General features: G+C 40.8%; 1 protein-coding gene across 2 annotated transcripts in view; it reads right to left on the bottom strand.

Moving 5' to 3' along the window:
• The window catches only part of DNAJC24 (DnaJ heat shock protein family (Hsp40) member C24), a 59,172-nt gene that overhangs the window by 11,437 nt on the left and 33,461 nt on the right, over positions 1 to 14,274 (bottom strand). The gene's annotated exons all lie outside the window — the stretch shown is intronic.

The following is a 14,274-nucleotide window of genomic DNA, read 5'->3' as shown; positions in this document are numbered from 1 at the left end:
ACAGAAGTCATCACAGGAGGACGCAGCTGGAAAGAGGCTGTCTGCGAGCCAGGAGGAGACCTCACCAGGAACCACACTGACCGACACCTTCATTTTGGACTTCTGAGCCTCTAGAAATGGGAGGAATTTCTGTTCTTTAAGCGACCTCGTCTATGGAATTTAGTTATGGCATATGAAACAGACTAATACAAGGATGCTGTACCAATAAAATCAGATCTGGCTAAAAGTACTTTCAAGAATAAAGCTCTATCCATGTGTAATGACTGTTGGTCATCTGATTTTTATTTGCTCACAACATACTTAATAGGTATTTTGAAGGAAGAATTACTTTAAAATATTTCAGTAAGCACACAACACAACTGTATTGTGTTGATGTTCACTGCCATTTCCTGGGCCAGTTTTCCCTATAGCTGGAAAATCCGAAGAAGCCTGGAATTCCAGCTAAATTTGGTAAGAGTAAGGTCCAGGTGTTATAAGCACGCACTCTTGCCACAGTAAGTATATTTTGGGACAAAGAAAGCAACCAGAGAGGAGAAGCACTTGTCTTTATTATTAGAGGCATGTTATATAGTTCCTGCATGCTGGTATCATTCTTCTAAAAGTAAATGCTTAAAAGACACCAGTAAAATCCACTCCTACCCAATGAAATTTTCTGTAGTTGTCTCACTAGGTTCTTCTTCGCTCAGTGAGAATGCTTCCTTTTGTTCTCTTGTGTGAATGCCTGCCATTTAATTATGTTTAATAAGTGCCTGTTCTTTATTGGTGAGTTATATAACTTAAAATAGATAAGATTATATAATATTTTGAATTCACTGTGGTTTTCTATTGGATATATCAAATATTATAATCACTTCATATTGATTGGGTACCAACAGTTTATTAAATTATCCCTAAAATCCAAAGATACAGACTTAGCCTAGTTGTCAGGGGTACTTCTTCCATATCTGTGTGCCCACGGACTAGGTGATGCAGAATGTATCAATATGCTAAGTAATTTCTTTTTTTTTAAAAGATTTTATTTATTTACTTCGAGAGAGAGGGGAAGGGAGGGAGCAAGAGAGGGAGCATAACATCAACATGTGGCTGCCTCTCATGCCCCCCTACTGGGGACCCGGCCTGCAGCCCAGGCATGTGCCCTGACTGGGAATTGAACCAGCGGCCCTTATGGTTTGTAGGCTGGAGCTCAATCCACTGAACTATCTCAGCCAGGGCTAACATGCTAAGTAATTTCTGAACAAACAAAATAATTTCCACATTCTATACAAAGTAGACTTAACCATATGTTACTCATACTTCCTTTCCTTCTTTCCTTCTAGAAATGAGAGAAACAGAGAGGGAGAGAAACATCATTTGGTTGCCTCTTGTTTCCAAGATGAACTGGGGGACAGAACCTGCAACCTGGGCTTGGGCCCGACGGGGAATCAAACCGGCGACACTTTGCTTTGTGGAGCAATACGCAACCAACTGAGCCATGCTGGCCAGAGCAGTATTCCTTTTTTTAAAAGTTCTACTAAAAGTTTCATGGATAGAGGGGAAAAAATCTTATCACATGTTTCAATTTTTTACTCAGAGGGACCAGGACAGTTTGCTTGAATAGGGAAATGAAACACAATTTTACATTGGAAGAATAGGAGTAATTGGCACTTAACAGATCCTGGTAAGGGGAAAACCAGATATAAATGATTTACAATCAAGTCACCTATATATCTTACAGATATCCAATGTCTCTGATATCAGCTAAAGCAAATCGGACAAGGAAGACTTAATGACAAAATGAATAAACCTTGTTAATCTGACTTATTTTGGACACCTATAATAATTTATATACAAAAAGACAAACCATTCATATATATCCATTATGCACTTTTCATTTTAAAATAAGTCACTAAGTATCACTGTGAAGCAAGTCAGCTTTGTATTGTACTGATTCTCTACTAGGAAGCTATTGTTATTGTCTCCCAGTTACTATTTCTATATTAATGTGGAACCCTAATGTTCTACCTACTCAAAAAGGTGGCTTTCACATTTTTACTATTTTTTCCTCTTTATGTACAGGGACTTTAGAGTGCCTACCTATTTCTTAGTTGAAAGATCCATTTAGACCTTACGGTAAAAGGGAAAAGAGAACACCAAAATGGTTGGTAATGGTTAGCACCAGAGGTAAGAGGCGTGTACTCAAGTATTACCAGGTTGAGGCTGTGTAAGCATCTGCACTGTACTGATCTGATCGTTCCACACTATGTGCGGACGGTGTAAGTTTCTGTGGGGGTTCTGGCTGTAAAGTCAGTACACTCGTCCCTCGCTATATCACTGTTCACTTATTGTGGCTTCGCTGTATCATGGTTTTTAAATATATATATATATCTAATCCTGTATCACAGAGTTTTCGCTATACTGTGGGATTTTGTGATATATAGGTATTTATACAATATTTATGATTTACTTATTTTTGCCTAAAAAATAAAAATGTTAATTCAAAAATATTATAATATTAAATCAAAGTAAAATACAGTATGTATATCATCAGAGGATGACTACCATACTGTACGCGATGGAAATGCAGTAGGCCACTTCCGCCTGCGCAAGTTTGCCGACGTGAGATTGTACAGGGCACACTATTGGCTTATGGAATGGAAGGCGACCAACCAGAGCACTGTGTTCTGTATCCTGGGTGCTGATTGGCTCAGTGACCGCACCTTGGTCTGCTCTTCCGCACTGTTCCCCTGCGGTTAGCATTTCTCCTTGTCCACATCCACGTCCGATCCATGTGCGTAGTGTTGCTCTGAGGTGTTGTGTTTTTGTGAAATTTTGGTAAAAGTTTCCATTTATTTCAAGCCCTATGATGCCACCCAAATGTTCTGCGCTTTCTAAGGCTTCTGGCAGTGAACGCAAGCACCAGAAAAATATGCTTACGATCAAAGAAAAGGTGGAACTTCTTGACATGTTAAAGGCAAAAGCTGCACGGCTGTAGGCCGCCATTACGGGATCGACGAATCTACTGTTGGCTACATAAAGAAAGACAAGGCGAATATTAGGTCTAAGGCAACAATGACTTTTAACAAGACTGCAAAGTCGGTGGTCACTTCCCGCAATAAGGCCATTGTGAGGATGGAGTCCGTGTTGGCCCTGTGGATAAATGACCGCAGGGAGAAGAGTATCTCACCGGATACCAACACCATCCAGACAAAGGTCAAGAAACTTTATGACAGTTTTGCACAAAGCACGGACGTTCACGATGGTGATGATGAAGACGAGGACGACTATGCAGAAGCAGGACTGTTGAGTGCTTCTCCCACCAGACCAACCCCATTCAGTGCCAGCAAGGGCTGGTTTGACAAATTTCAGAGACGCTTTGGACTCAAGAGCGTTTCTCTGCCCGGAGAAGCTGCCTCTGCAGATAAAAAGCAGCGCCAGCAACTCCCCCTAAGTATGTTGTTAGTCACCCGGCCGAAGAGATCAGTTACACCCACGCCTTTAGTGGAAATAGAAGTTACAGCCCAGGCAAAGACACTGCAACACCTGATGAAGTGCCTGATGAAGTGCCTTCAGACAAGTTGTGATGCTCTTCTTGGCCGTGCAGCACATTCATCTCACCATCATCACCTTCACTGCCATCAATACTGCACAGCTACATAATTCCTGATCTTCATCATTCAAGTTGTAGTATACTTCACTGGTGAGTACCCATATAGAATTTTATGTTGTTAAGATTACGTAGGTTTAAGAGTGTAGGAAGTGTTTAAGAGCATATGAAGTGTTTATACGAGTGTGGGAAAGGTTAATAAGAGAGTGGGAAAGGTTTATAGGACTGGGGGAAAGGTTTATAGGAGTGTGGGAAGGGTTTATAGGAGTGTGGGAAGGGTTTATGAAGCCTTAAAAAATATATAAATAATAAAATAAATATAACACCACTACTTCGTGGGTTTTCACCTATTGCGGGAGTCTCTGGAACGTAGCTCCTGCGATAGGTGAGGGATCACTGTAACACGAATGAACACATGGCGGTGCAGGGCATGGGGGAGGGAGCAGCGAGTAGTGAGAGTTGCTGGGGCCTTAGGGGCACTGGGTAGAGGGGTGTGTGTACCCTGAAAGTCCACCAAGCTGTACTTTTAGGGTTGGTCCACTTCTGTGTAGGCATGACATTTCAATAAAGAGTTTTAAAGGTCGTGTGTGGAGACTCCAGTGGCTACATTTTTTAAAGAGAAATAAGGAAACAAAAGTTAGGGGAAAGAAATTAGGAGCCCCCAAAGAAAGTGTATATTCTCTGAAAGGATGGTAATGTAACAAGTTTTGAAAATATAATACATAGATGTATGTCAAGCTATAATACATCATCTGTACACTGTGTGTTCACTGCCTCCAGTCATTTGTCCCCCTTCACACTCCTGTACCGACCCCCGCCTTTTCCTCTGGTGATCATCATACTATTGTCTCTGTGAGGATTTTTTTTTGCTTTATCATTATACCTTTTCACTCAGTTCCCTAGCCCCATCCCCCCACAGCTGTCAGTCTTTTCTCTATGAGTTTGTTTCTATTTTGTTAGTTTATTTCGTTCATTAGATTACATGTGTGAGTGAAATTGTGTGGTACTTGTCTTTTTCTCACTGGCGTATTTCAGTTAGCACAGTCATCTTCAGGACTACCCCTGTTGTCATAAAAGGTAAGGTTTTCTTCTTTTTAATAACCAAATAGCATTCCAAAACAGTGGTAAATGTACCATTGCCTTTTTATCCACGCATCTACTGATGGACACCTGGGCTGCTTCCAATCTTGGCTGTTGTAAATAGGGCCGCGATGAACACAGGGGTGCATATGTTCCCAGAAGTGGAATCCCTGGGTCATAGGCAGCTCCATTTAACGTTTTGAGGGAACGCCATACTGCTTGCACCGTGGTTGCACCGGACTGCATTCCCCTCAACAATGCAAAAGGGTTCCCCTCTCTGCACACCATTGCCAACACCTGTCTGTAGATTTACTGATAGCCATTCTGACAGGTGTGGGGTGGTAGCTCCTTGTAGTCTTAATTTCCATTTCTCTGATGATTGCTGACGTTGACCATCTCTTCATGTCTATTGGCCATCTGTATGTCCTCTTTGGAGAAGTGTCTATTCAGGTCCTCTGCTGATTTTTAATTGGATTGTTTTTTGGTGTTGAGTTGTATAAGTTTTTTATAAATTTTGGATATTAACCCCTTATCAGACATATCATTGACAAATATGTTCTTTCATTCAGTGGGCTGTCTTTTAATTTTGTTGAGTTTCCTCTGCTGTGCAAAAACTTTTAAGTTTGATGTCATCCCCTTCGTTTATTTTTTTCTTTTGTTTCCCTTGCCTGAAGAGATATATCTGAAAAAATATTGCTACGAGAAATGTCTGAGATTTTGCTGCCTATGTTTTCTTCTAGGATTTTTATGGATTAGAGTCTAACATTTGCCTTTAATCCATTTTGAGTTTACTCTCGTGTGTGGTGTAAGGTGGTTCTCGATTCATTTTCCTGTATCTGTTCCAAGTCCCTAAAATCACTTATTGAATAGACTATCTTTAACCTATTGACCATAAAAGCTGAAATGGTAACTGACCATAAAGCTGTGGATTTATTTCTGGGCTCTCTATTCTGCCACTGATCTATAAGTCTGCTTTCATGCCAGTACGTGCTATTTTGATTACCATGGCCTTGCAGTATAGTTTGACACCTTTGTGGTGGGGCAGGGTCTCAGGGAGTCATCAGAGTGAGGCCAGAAGAGTTTATCAGGCCCAAGAAGACCAAGATTTGGCTGTGTGAAGGGAGCACTCTGCATCAGTTGGTGAGCGAGGGACAAATGGCCCCTGTCCCAGAGCCACACTACTCTGTCTGTCCCAGACTCTGCCAGGAGCCCAATCTCAGTAGGGCTGGGCCACTGGGTATCGGGAGGATGTGGCTAGTGAGGGGGAGATCCCAGTCAGGCTTGAGAGGAAGTGGCCCCCTCCCTGGGGCCACAGAATTCAGTCTGTCCCAGAGCCTGCCCAGAACTGGCAGGGCAGAGCCACCAGGAGTTGGGAGGGTGGGGCCACCAGGAGCACAGAGAATGGGGCCAGTGGATTCTTGTAAAAGGCAGGCACTAGTCAGGTTGGTGGTGAAGTGGGAGGAATGGCCCTTGACCTAAAGCCACACGGCTCAGTCACCGACACCCCCTGAGTCTGCCCAGACCTCTACACCTGGGTCCAGGCAGTTGCCTTGTCAGCTGGGAGCAAGCTCCTTAGGGTGGGGGCAACTGGGAGTCCAGAGCTAGGACTACTGCTTTCCCCCAGGCTGATGCCCTGTGGAGGCAGTGCTCCACCCGAGATGGTGTCTGTGGTGTGGGAGAAGAACGCAGCCCAGAGATCCTGGCAGCTGTCCTTCAGCTTTCTCTCCAGAGCCACAAACCCCAGACTCTCCTCACATGGCTTTAGTCCACTTTGCCCGTCTCCTGACAGACCCCAGGGTGAGTGGCGGTGAACAAGATTTTTTGCATTGGCCCTTTAAGAGGGTTCCTAGGTCTCTAGCCATCTCTCCATGGTGGGCAGAATCCCTGCTAATTTTCATAGCCAGGTGTTCTATGGGCCCCTCTTCCCAGCTCTGTTACTCGGGGCTGAGGAACCCAGCTTCAGACTGAGACCCCACTCTTCTCAAGAGGAGCCTTTGCACTGAGCTCACCCTCTGGAATTTCAGCCACTGCAGTGGGAATGGGGTCAGCCCTTCTCGTGTCTCCATCCTTCATGCCAGTCTCAGTGGGGCTTTCTGCAAATCCTTGGTGACAAGACCTCTCTTCAGCCTGTGTTCAGCTGGTTATTCGTATTAATTGCTCTATGTGTTCATTGTAATTCCAGTTTGGTCCTGCGAGCTGAGTGCCAGTGCCACCCATTCCATAGACATCTTGGATCCCCACCCCCCTTTTTTAAGTTTCTTTTTTAAGATTTTATTTATTTAAGTGAGGGGAAAAGAGAGGGAAAGAAACATGGATAACTTGCCTGTCCCATGGCCCAACCTGGGCACCTGGCCCACGGCCTAGGCATGTGCCCTGACTGGGAATCAAACCAGCAAACTTTTGGTTTGCAGGACAACACCCAACTCCCTGAGCTACACCAGTCAGGGCTGTTTTTTTCTTTTTAAGCAATGGTCTCTGCTTTTCCACCACTGTAGTTGTAATTAGAAAATTTAATTCATCCCTAGCCCTTAAAGTAACTTAATAGGAACCCTATGATCAGCTTTGATAATTGTCTATCAGGCATGGCATGTGCAAAAGAGATCAATTGGTTTTCTTTTGAGTATTATATAATGTAAATATTTTTGCTCGTTACAAAGAAAGATTTTATTGGCCAAAAAGTCTGTATGATTTTTTTCTGTAAAATAAAAGATTTTTCATTTTCACCCAACTTTATTGATTTGGATATTTTGAGTCTGTTGGCTATCTTCCACTATTTGTCTCTAGTGGGTAGAAGCTAGGGTGCTAAACATCTTCCAATGCATAAGACAGCCCCATAGCAAAGAATTATTTGGTCAAGATGTCAGTAATACCAAGAAACTTCACGAACCACTTCTGACATGTTCAATCAGTTACAGCACTTTCTCCATACACTGCACAAATTTTTTTTTGGGGGGGCGTTCAGTGGCGTTTTTACCTTTCTTGCAATAATAAAACATAATACACTGAAAATGCTGTGTATTTTCTTACTTCTTCAATATTAAAATAGCTGCACCAAAATTCACCAATTCTGATCAGTTTCTTTGTAAATGCACACTGATGTGACAGGTGTCACAATACAATCTAACAAAACTGTATCAAATGAAGTTAAAGACAATGAGTACTACTAGAGCCATCATACGGAAAAAAACTAAAGGAACTTTTTGGCCAACTCAGTAAGTATCTGTGAGAATAGAAATCCTATCTCAAAATTTTCCGGTTAAGATGACACTACTAAAAATGTTGAGTGAACATAAACCAACTTAGAAAGTGATTTAATTAAAGGAATAAAGGCTAGATTTAAATCTGAATTTTAGCTATGGATGGCATCAAAACAAAACAAAACAACCCCCCCACCCCAGGCGCTAGATAGAAAATGAATTGCCAGGCACTGGCCTACTCTATCTTGGGACATGATTCCCAATTCTTTTGAAGTGAATAGATTCAGCTTTGGCTAAGGTATCTAGGAACATCGGAGGTCTGTTCACACCTTGTGCAGTGCTGGTATTACTTAACCAAATATGGGTACAAGAAAAACTTCCAACTATATTTACGTCTATGGCAGAAGGCAATGCACTATAATTAAAGAGAGATTCCTGAGGAATATAATGATGAAATCAAATAATTTATGTGGTTACTTGAAAAAGAATCTTTAAACCTTTAGAAGCATAGGCCCTTCTGACCTTGTGTTCTATTGGATTTGTCTGACAACAAGAGGTGAAAGAATTCTGTGGCTCCATTGTCTCAACGGGGGGATCTAAGACAACACAGGCAGGACTCATCAGAGAGGTTTATGAGCCTTCAATTCAAAGAGATTAAAAGGAAAATCTACAGAGATCCTTTCACACTGAAGAATAACATTAAATAACTATTAGCAGCTTGGTTCAGTAAAGCTTTACCAGAGCTCTCGCTGGGTCATTCACAACTTTCTAAAAGAGGAAAGGTTTTTTTTTTTTTTCAGCTCCATTTGGAAATCAATAAATATTTCTTAGTTCTTACAAGACAATGGAATTCCAGTCCTTTTAAACTTCCTCTTAATGATACTAAAATTTCTAAAACAACTCTTTGTTTGCTGCCTAAATAATTATACTTCCTAATCCCAGGAAACTTTTTCTAACTGTAGCTACAATTCAAATAAGTAAGTATAAATAAATAAATAAGCAACAGCAACAAAAAGCTACAGAGGACAGGAATTTAACTTTATAATGGCTGAGGTATCTAAAAGTATCAATCAACCTGCTATCGACCAGAAGTCTCAGTCCCTCTGCAGTGGTGTCCCCAGCATTCAGGTGCACTAATGTCGCGTCACTCAGGTGACCAAGGCCCCAGAATGCTCTCATCGAGCAAGTCGTCCCCTGTGTCCATCCCTGTGCCATTTAAGATATTTAAAGTTTATTTTGAATTTAAAGAGGTCATCTGTGCATGTTAAAAGCAAAGAGTGTGTTCCTTTAGGTCTTTGTATCTTGCTGTTGAAAAGCCAAGTAACAATTCTAAACAATCACCTCATTCTTAAAAAATCATTTCACTATACGATTCAATTTTTCACATCAGAAATGATTCGAAGGAAATCAGTTTCCTTGCCCTTAACAGTCTCTGTTCTTGGAACAGCCTCTACTTTGATAAGAGATTCAGAATCAGCCAACGTTTAACTGAAAGCCTGCTTATTAACTTATGAAGCTCTATAATCCTTTCCCAGACAGAGTCAGAGTCACAACTGCAAGGCTTTCTGTATCAAAGAAAAATTACGAACCTGGAGTTCATTTATGGACCTGAAGAACTGCAGAGCTTTTATAAGCTAAGCCTAAAGCAGTTCTCATGAAATGTACCGAATAAAACCCAGAATGCGTTTCACGTTTCACTACAGAACAGGTAGAACAGCAGCAGGTGTAGGCCTGGCCTCTCATTCTGACCCTCAAATATTCCTCATTCTTGACCAAAATAGTAGTGGTACATACCTATTCAAAATGTGGCTGCCTAATGCAACGAGTGAGAGTCAGAGAATGAGGCCTTGGCCAGGTATTTCAGCTGGTTAGAGCTTCATTCACGATACGCCAAGGTTTCAGTTTCGATCCCTGGTCAGGGCACATACAAGAATCAACCAATGAATGCATTAAGTGGAACAATAAATTGATGTCTCTCTCCCCCCGCCACTTGCCACCCCCCAAATCAGTAAGTACAAAAAAAAAGAGTCACAGAATATCTTTGAATTCCCCCGCTATACTAGCTAAACAACCTTAGTCAAATTAGTTAACCCCTCTGAGCTTCAGATTCTTTCTCTGGAAAATATTACTTCTTCCTTACAAGGTTGTTAAACAATGAGTAAAAGACAATGACCACAGTTCCAGTGCTCGGTAAATGGCAGCTATTTTAACTCTTATTATTCCATGATGTCTGTGTTGACCTGTCTGCACCATCACTGCTGGCAAGGTGGGAGGGGAGCTTCAGAGCAGGAAAGCAGCAACTCTTGACTTTGTCTGGACTTGTCAATGTGAAGTTCGAAGTACTTTGCTATTGTCAGACCCATTAAATTTGACCCATTACTATCAAAACCATATCAATATAATTACCTTCTGAAGTATCAAACAGAACTGAGAGCTGGGAAACAGAAAAAGTTCAAAGTAATTTGTGGATTGAATTCAGAGGTTAGAAGTGATGGTGGCTTAGAATGTCAGAGAAGCTTTTCTGGCGGTTTGGGGAGGGAGGCAGGTGGACTTGAGTTGGCACTTGAATAGAGTACTGTGAAGAGTCCGAATGGGAGGGAGTTCTGAGTAATGACAAACGGCATAAGGAGGTGTGTTTGGGTACCCTACACTGCCCAGGGGAGAAGGTTTACATTAGTTTTGTGAATGGTGTTAAGGTTAGAAAAAGTAATTAGGGACAAACTTAAAATCTTCTGTCTCATTTAAATTCAGGCAAACAGGTAAAGGTGAGATGGGGGAGGGAGTGGTTATAAAAGTTATTCAGGAATAACAATAAAGAAAGCTAAGCCAATCAAAATGCAAGACTGTGGGAGAAGCCAATTAGCAGCCAAGAAAGCGATCTGGACATGTGTTCTAATCCTGGTACGGACCGCTATGGTAGCTGTGAAAATAAGATCACACCGAAAAACATACAAGGAACGCCAGCACTTGTTTCTACCTCACTGGCTGTGTCGTGAGCAAAGGAGAAGCAGTCGGAGTGTTACAGGAACCAGCTTCACGTCTGGGAGAAATCGAGGGATGAGAAAGGGGGCCCAGGCTTGGTTTGGACCCACTGACTTCAATCGGGACAAGTTCCCAAACAGACACTGGAGGGGAGGTGACAGCTGGAGACATACTTCCTAAAATCCTCAGTTATTAAATCAGAACCCCCCATTATGTCCTCAGATACCAGAATTATTATCATGATCTTGCCTATAGGTTTCTACAGTATTATTTGAAACTAGCCAAATTTTAGTCAAAATCATTGAGAAATGATCTTAAAGTATGCTTTCATGGCAAAAACAGTTATCTGCATTTAAGAAGAAGTAACAAATAATGTGAGTAGTCACCTCCTCGTAACAAACAAAACGGAGCGGGAGAATCTGCAGAAAGTTTCATCTGCTCTCTCCTCCCTCTGAAGAAAATGCCAGGCCCTGACTGTCTAGATGGATTTTCTGCATCGATTCACGTATTTACTTTTCCCAGAGACAGTCACACACACACACACACACACACACACACAGCCACTGAAGCTTATCTTCAAGTTTTACCTCAAGCACATTTTCAAATTCCTAAAATCAAATGGAAACACTGATATGACCATAAAAGGAAACCCTAATCTGGCCACAGCAAATATTTGTAAGGGTCAATTTTAGCACACAATTTACACAAATATCCTTCCTAATGGTTAAATTCATATTAACAACATTTGCAAGTATTATTTCCCTTTTTATGGAACTAATCAGTTTTTACCTTTAACTTGCTTTTCAGAAAGGGTTCTTATTTTGAGCTTAAGATATTACATATTGATTCAGCTATCTAACATAAATTTTGGTGTTTTAAGATGTGTTTCTCATTGGGTCCACGGGGATCTGCTTACCTCCTGTTCTCAAATATTTATCCTATGAAACAGAGGAGGTGAACTGTATACCACAACACCAGAAATGACCTCTTCTATCCAGCTGACTAGCTCTGAGTAGAGTTATACCAACTTCACAATGTCTAGCCCAAACTCCTTCTGAGCCAGGCTGTTTCTGACATCTAAGTACTTGGCCAATTGCTTAGAGCAGAGGCTCCATGTTACCAAAATAATTTACTAATACAAAACCAAGATACATCTTAACACAAAATAACATACCACCAAGGATTCCCAAACACAATCCCCTTAGTTTTTTAAAACATGATTTAATTGGACTGACTTCATGAAGGTTTGTTCCTCTTCAGGCCACGAAGAAGTAACCTAACTCACAAGCTGTGTCACACTCTACGGTCACTGAGACCTCAGAGATGTGTGTGACTGTCATATTACAAAGTTATTCAATCATGATCCCTATTATTTTCCCATGATATACTTCTGATGTGTTTGCACGTGCTTAACATATGAGAAAAACCTCTGTAAGATTTATAAAGGCACCAAAATCTATTCAACAGATATTCATGAAAACATTTTATAAATCTCAAAAAAATTTTCCGTAAGTGCTCATCGGGTCATCTAAAATGCAAAGCCTAATCTTGAATAACTACATGCCTTTCAAGAGAACATGGAAAGCAGCCTTTGGAAGCATCTTTAGAAACAATAAGGTAAATATGCCAACTGGAACTAATTGATTAAATCCACTAGTTAACACTGCTTTCAAAATGTACATCTAGGAACTGAATATCATCAGTTTTTAGATTTGCTATTCTGCAGCCTGGCTAACATTGCCTTAAAATGTCAACTAGAAATACAAAAGTGGAAACGAAGAAAAAAGTATATACGTACTTTAGGTTATCTACCCTGGACTTTTTCTTTTTTAGAACTCATTTGATAATTTCTTTTGTGAAGCAAAGAAATATGGGTGTCACAGGCTCCTTTAAATGACCTTTAGAGAAATAAATGATTGTGGGCAATGTTGATGAGGCTTTCCTTACAACAGGGCACCATGAGCTGTGAAACACTGATACAAGAATGCATTCAACATCAGCCAATAAAACATCTCCTGCCTCAAATTTATTTTATACTCCCAGTTAATGGAGGGCAGGAAACAAACATATTTAAAGCATACCCTAAGAAAAGAAAGTTCTACAATGAACTATCACTACATGCAAAAAGAACTGTGTATAACAAAGCTACTTGCATGTCCCCAGGGGGTGACCCAGAAAAAAAGAGTGCTCTGACCTGGTTATAACAAATTCTCTCTCTGGTGGTAACCTATCTTGGTCTTTAACAAATTATCACTCTCAAAGGTTTTCCTTCTATCAAATCAAAATCCTTACTGTTAGAAGTTCAAGTTCATTTCCTTCTTTTGAGGGGCCCCTTAATGAAAATGGGTCAAGAAGGAAAAATTAATGTCAAAACAAATGACGATATGAAACTAGGCTAATTATGAGATTTTTAAAATTGCTCTAGTATGAAACTTAAAAACAGCAAGCTATATTCCAGTAATCAACTTCCATTTCTTATCTAAACAGCAAGCCAATCTCAATTTAAAACTCAAAGAAAGCATTTTCACTATTTGGAGCCTCAGGTAACAAAGGAAATATTTAGTACTTAGATCTGAAGTGTTTCTACTTTTCTTCTAGATAGCCCAATTCAGCCTGCCTGAAAACTTGTAAAGCAATCTGACATTATATAAATCCCAAACAGAGGATGATCAGCCTGTTTATCTGAATCATGAATCAGGCCCAGCTCTCACTGTATTTGGTTTGTGTAAATTTTTTAGTGACTTTATCAATGACCTAGTCCCCTATGAAACAGCAGGCCACAGTTACTCCTATTAAAAATTTAAAACCAAGGGCTGCAAGCTCAAAAGAAATCCACATTCCAACGACTTCTCAAAGGCAATGAAAAAGGCTTGAAGATGTTCATTGTTTTTCCAAAATCTCTTTAAACTTTCCTTCATGACATTCTATTACCCACTTTAAACTCTGCTTCCTATTTTTCTCCACCTCTGGTCTACCCTGCCCTATACCATAGCAAGACAGAATACTTTTTGATTCTTGCTGTCTCCTGATCTCTTTTCTCCTAAGACAGCAGGCGTCTAGTCAGTTTCACTGATAGCTTCTTAACAGAACACAGGTGTTCGGGCAGCAAAAACGCGGAGGACAGCGCCAGCACACACCCTGCACCCCTCAGGGTGGAGTCGTGTGCATTATCCTTAGCTTAAGCAAATCAGCACCCTACAGGGTCAAGACTGATAAAAAAACATGCAAAAGCACCCAGAGACAACAATCAAGTCCAGTGTAACTGGCAGTTCTAGAAACACAGATAACTTCCCACACACAACACACTCGTGTATGAGTTTCAATACTTTCACAGAAACTATGTCATGTGAACCAAGGTTAAAAAGATATATACATGGATAGAATTCATCCTCAAATGAAACCACCTCTATACTCTTTTGCCAGAACTGTTAC

This window comes from Artibeus jamaicensis, unplaced genomic scaffold, assembly GCF_021234435.1.
Source record: "Artibeus jamaicensis isolate MK-2021 breed Jamaican fruit bat unplaced genomic scaffold, CSHL_Jam_final contig_797, whole genome shotgun sequence".
Lineage (NCBI taxonomy): Eukaryota > Metazoa > Chordata > Mammalia > Chiroptera > Phyllostomidae > Artibeus > Artibeus jamaicensis.
The sequence above is the reverse complement of the archived record's forward strand: the minus strand, read 5'-3'. Positions and strand labels throughout refer to the sequence as shown.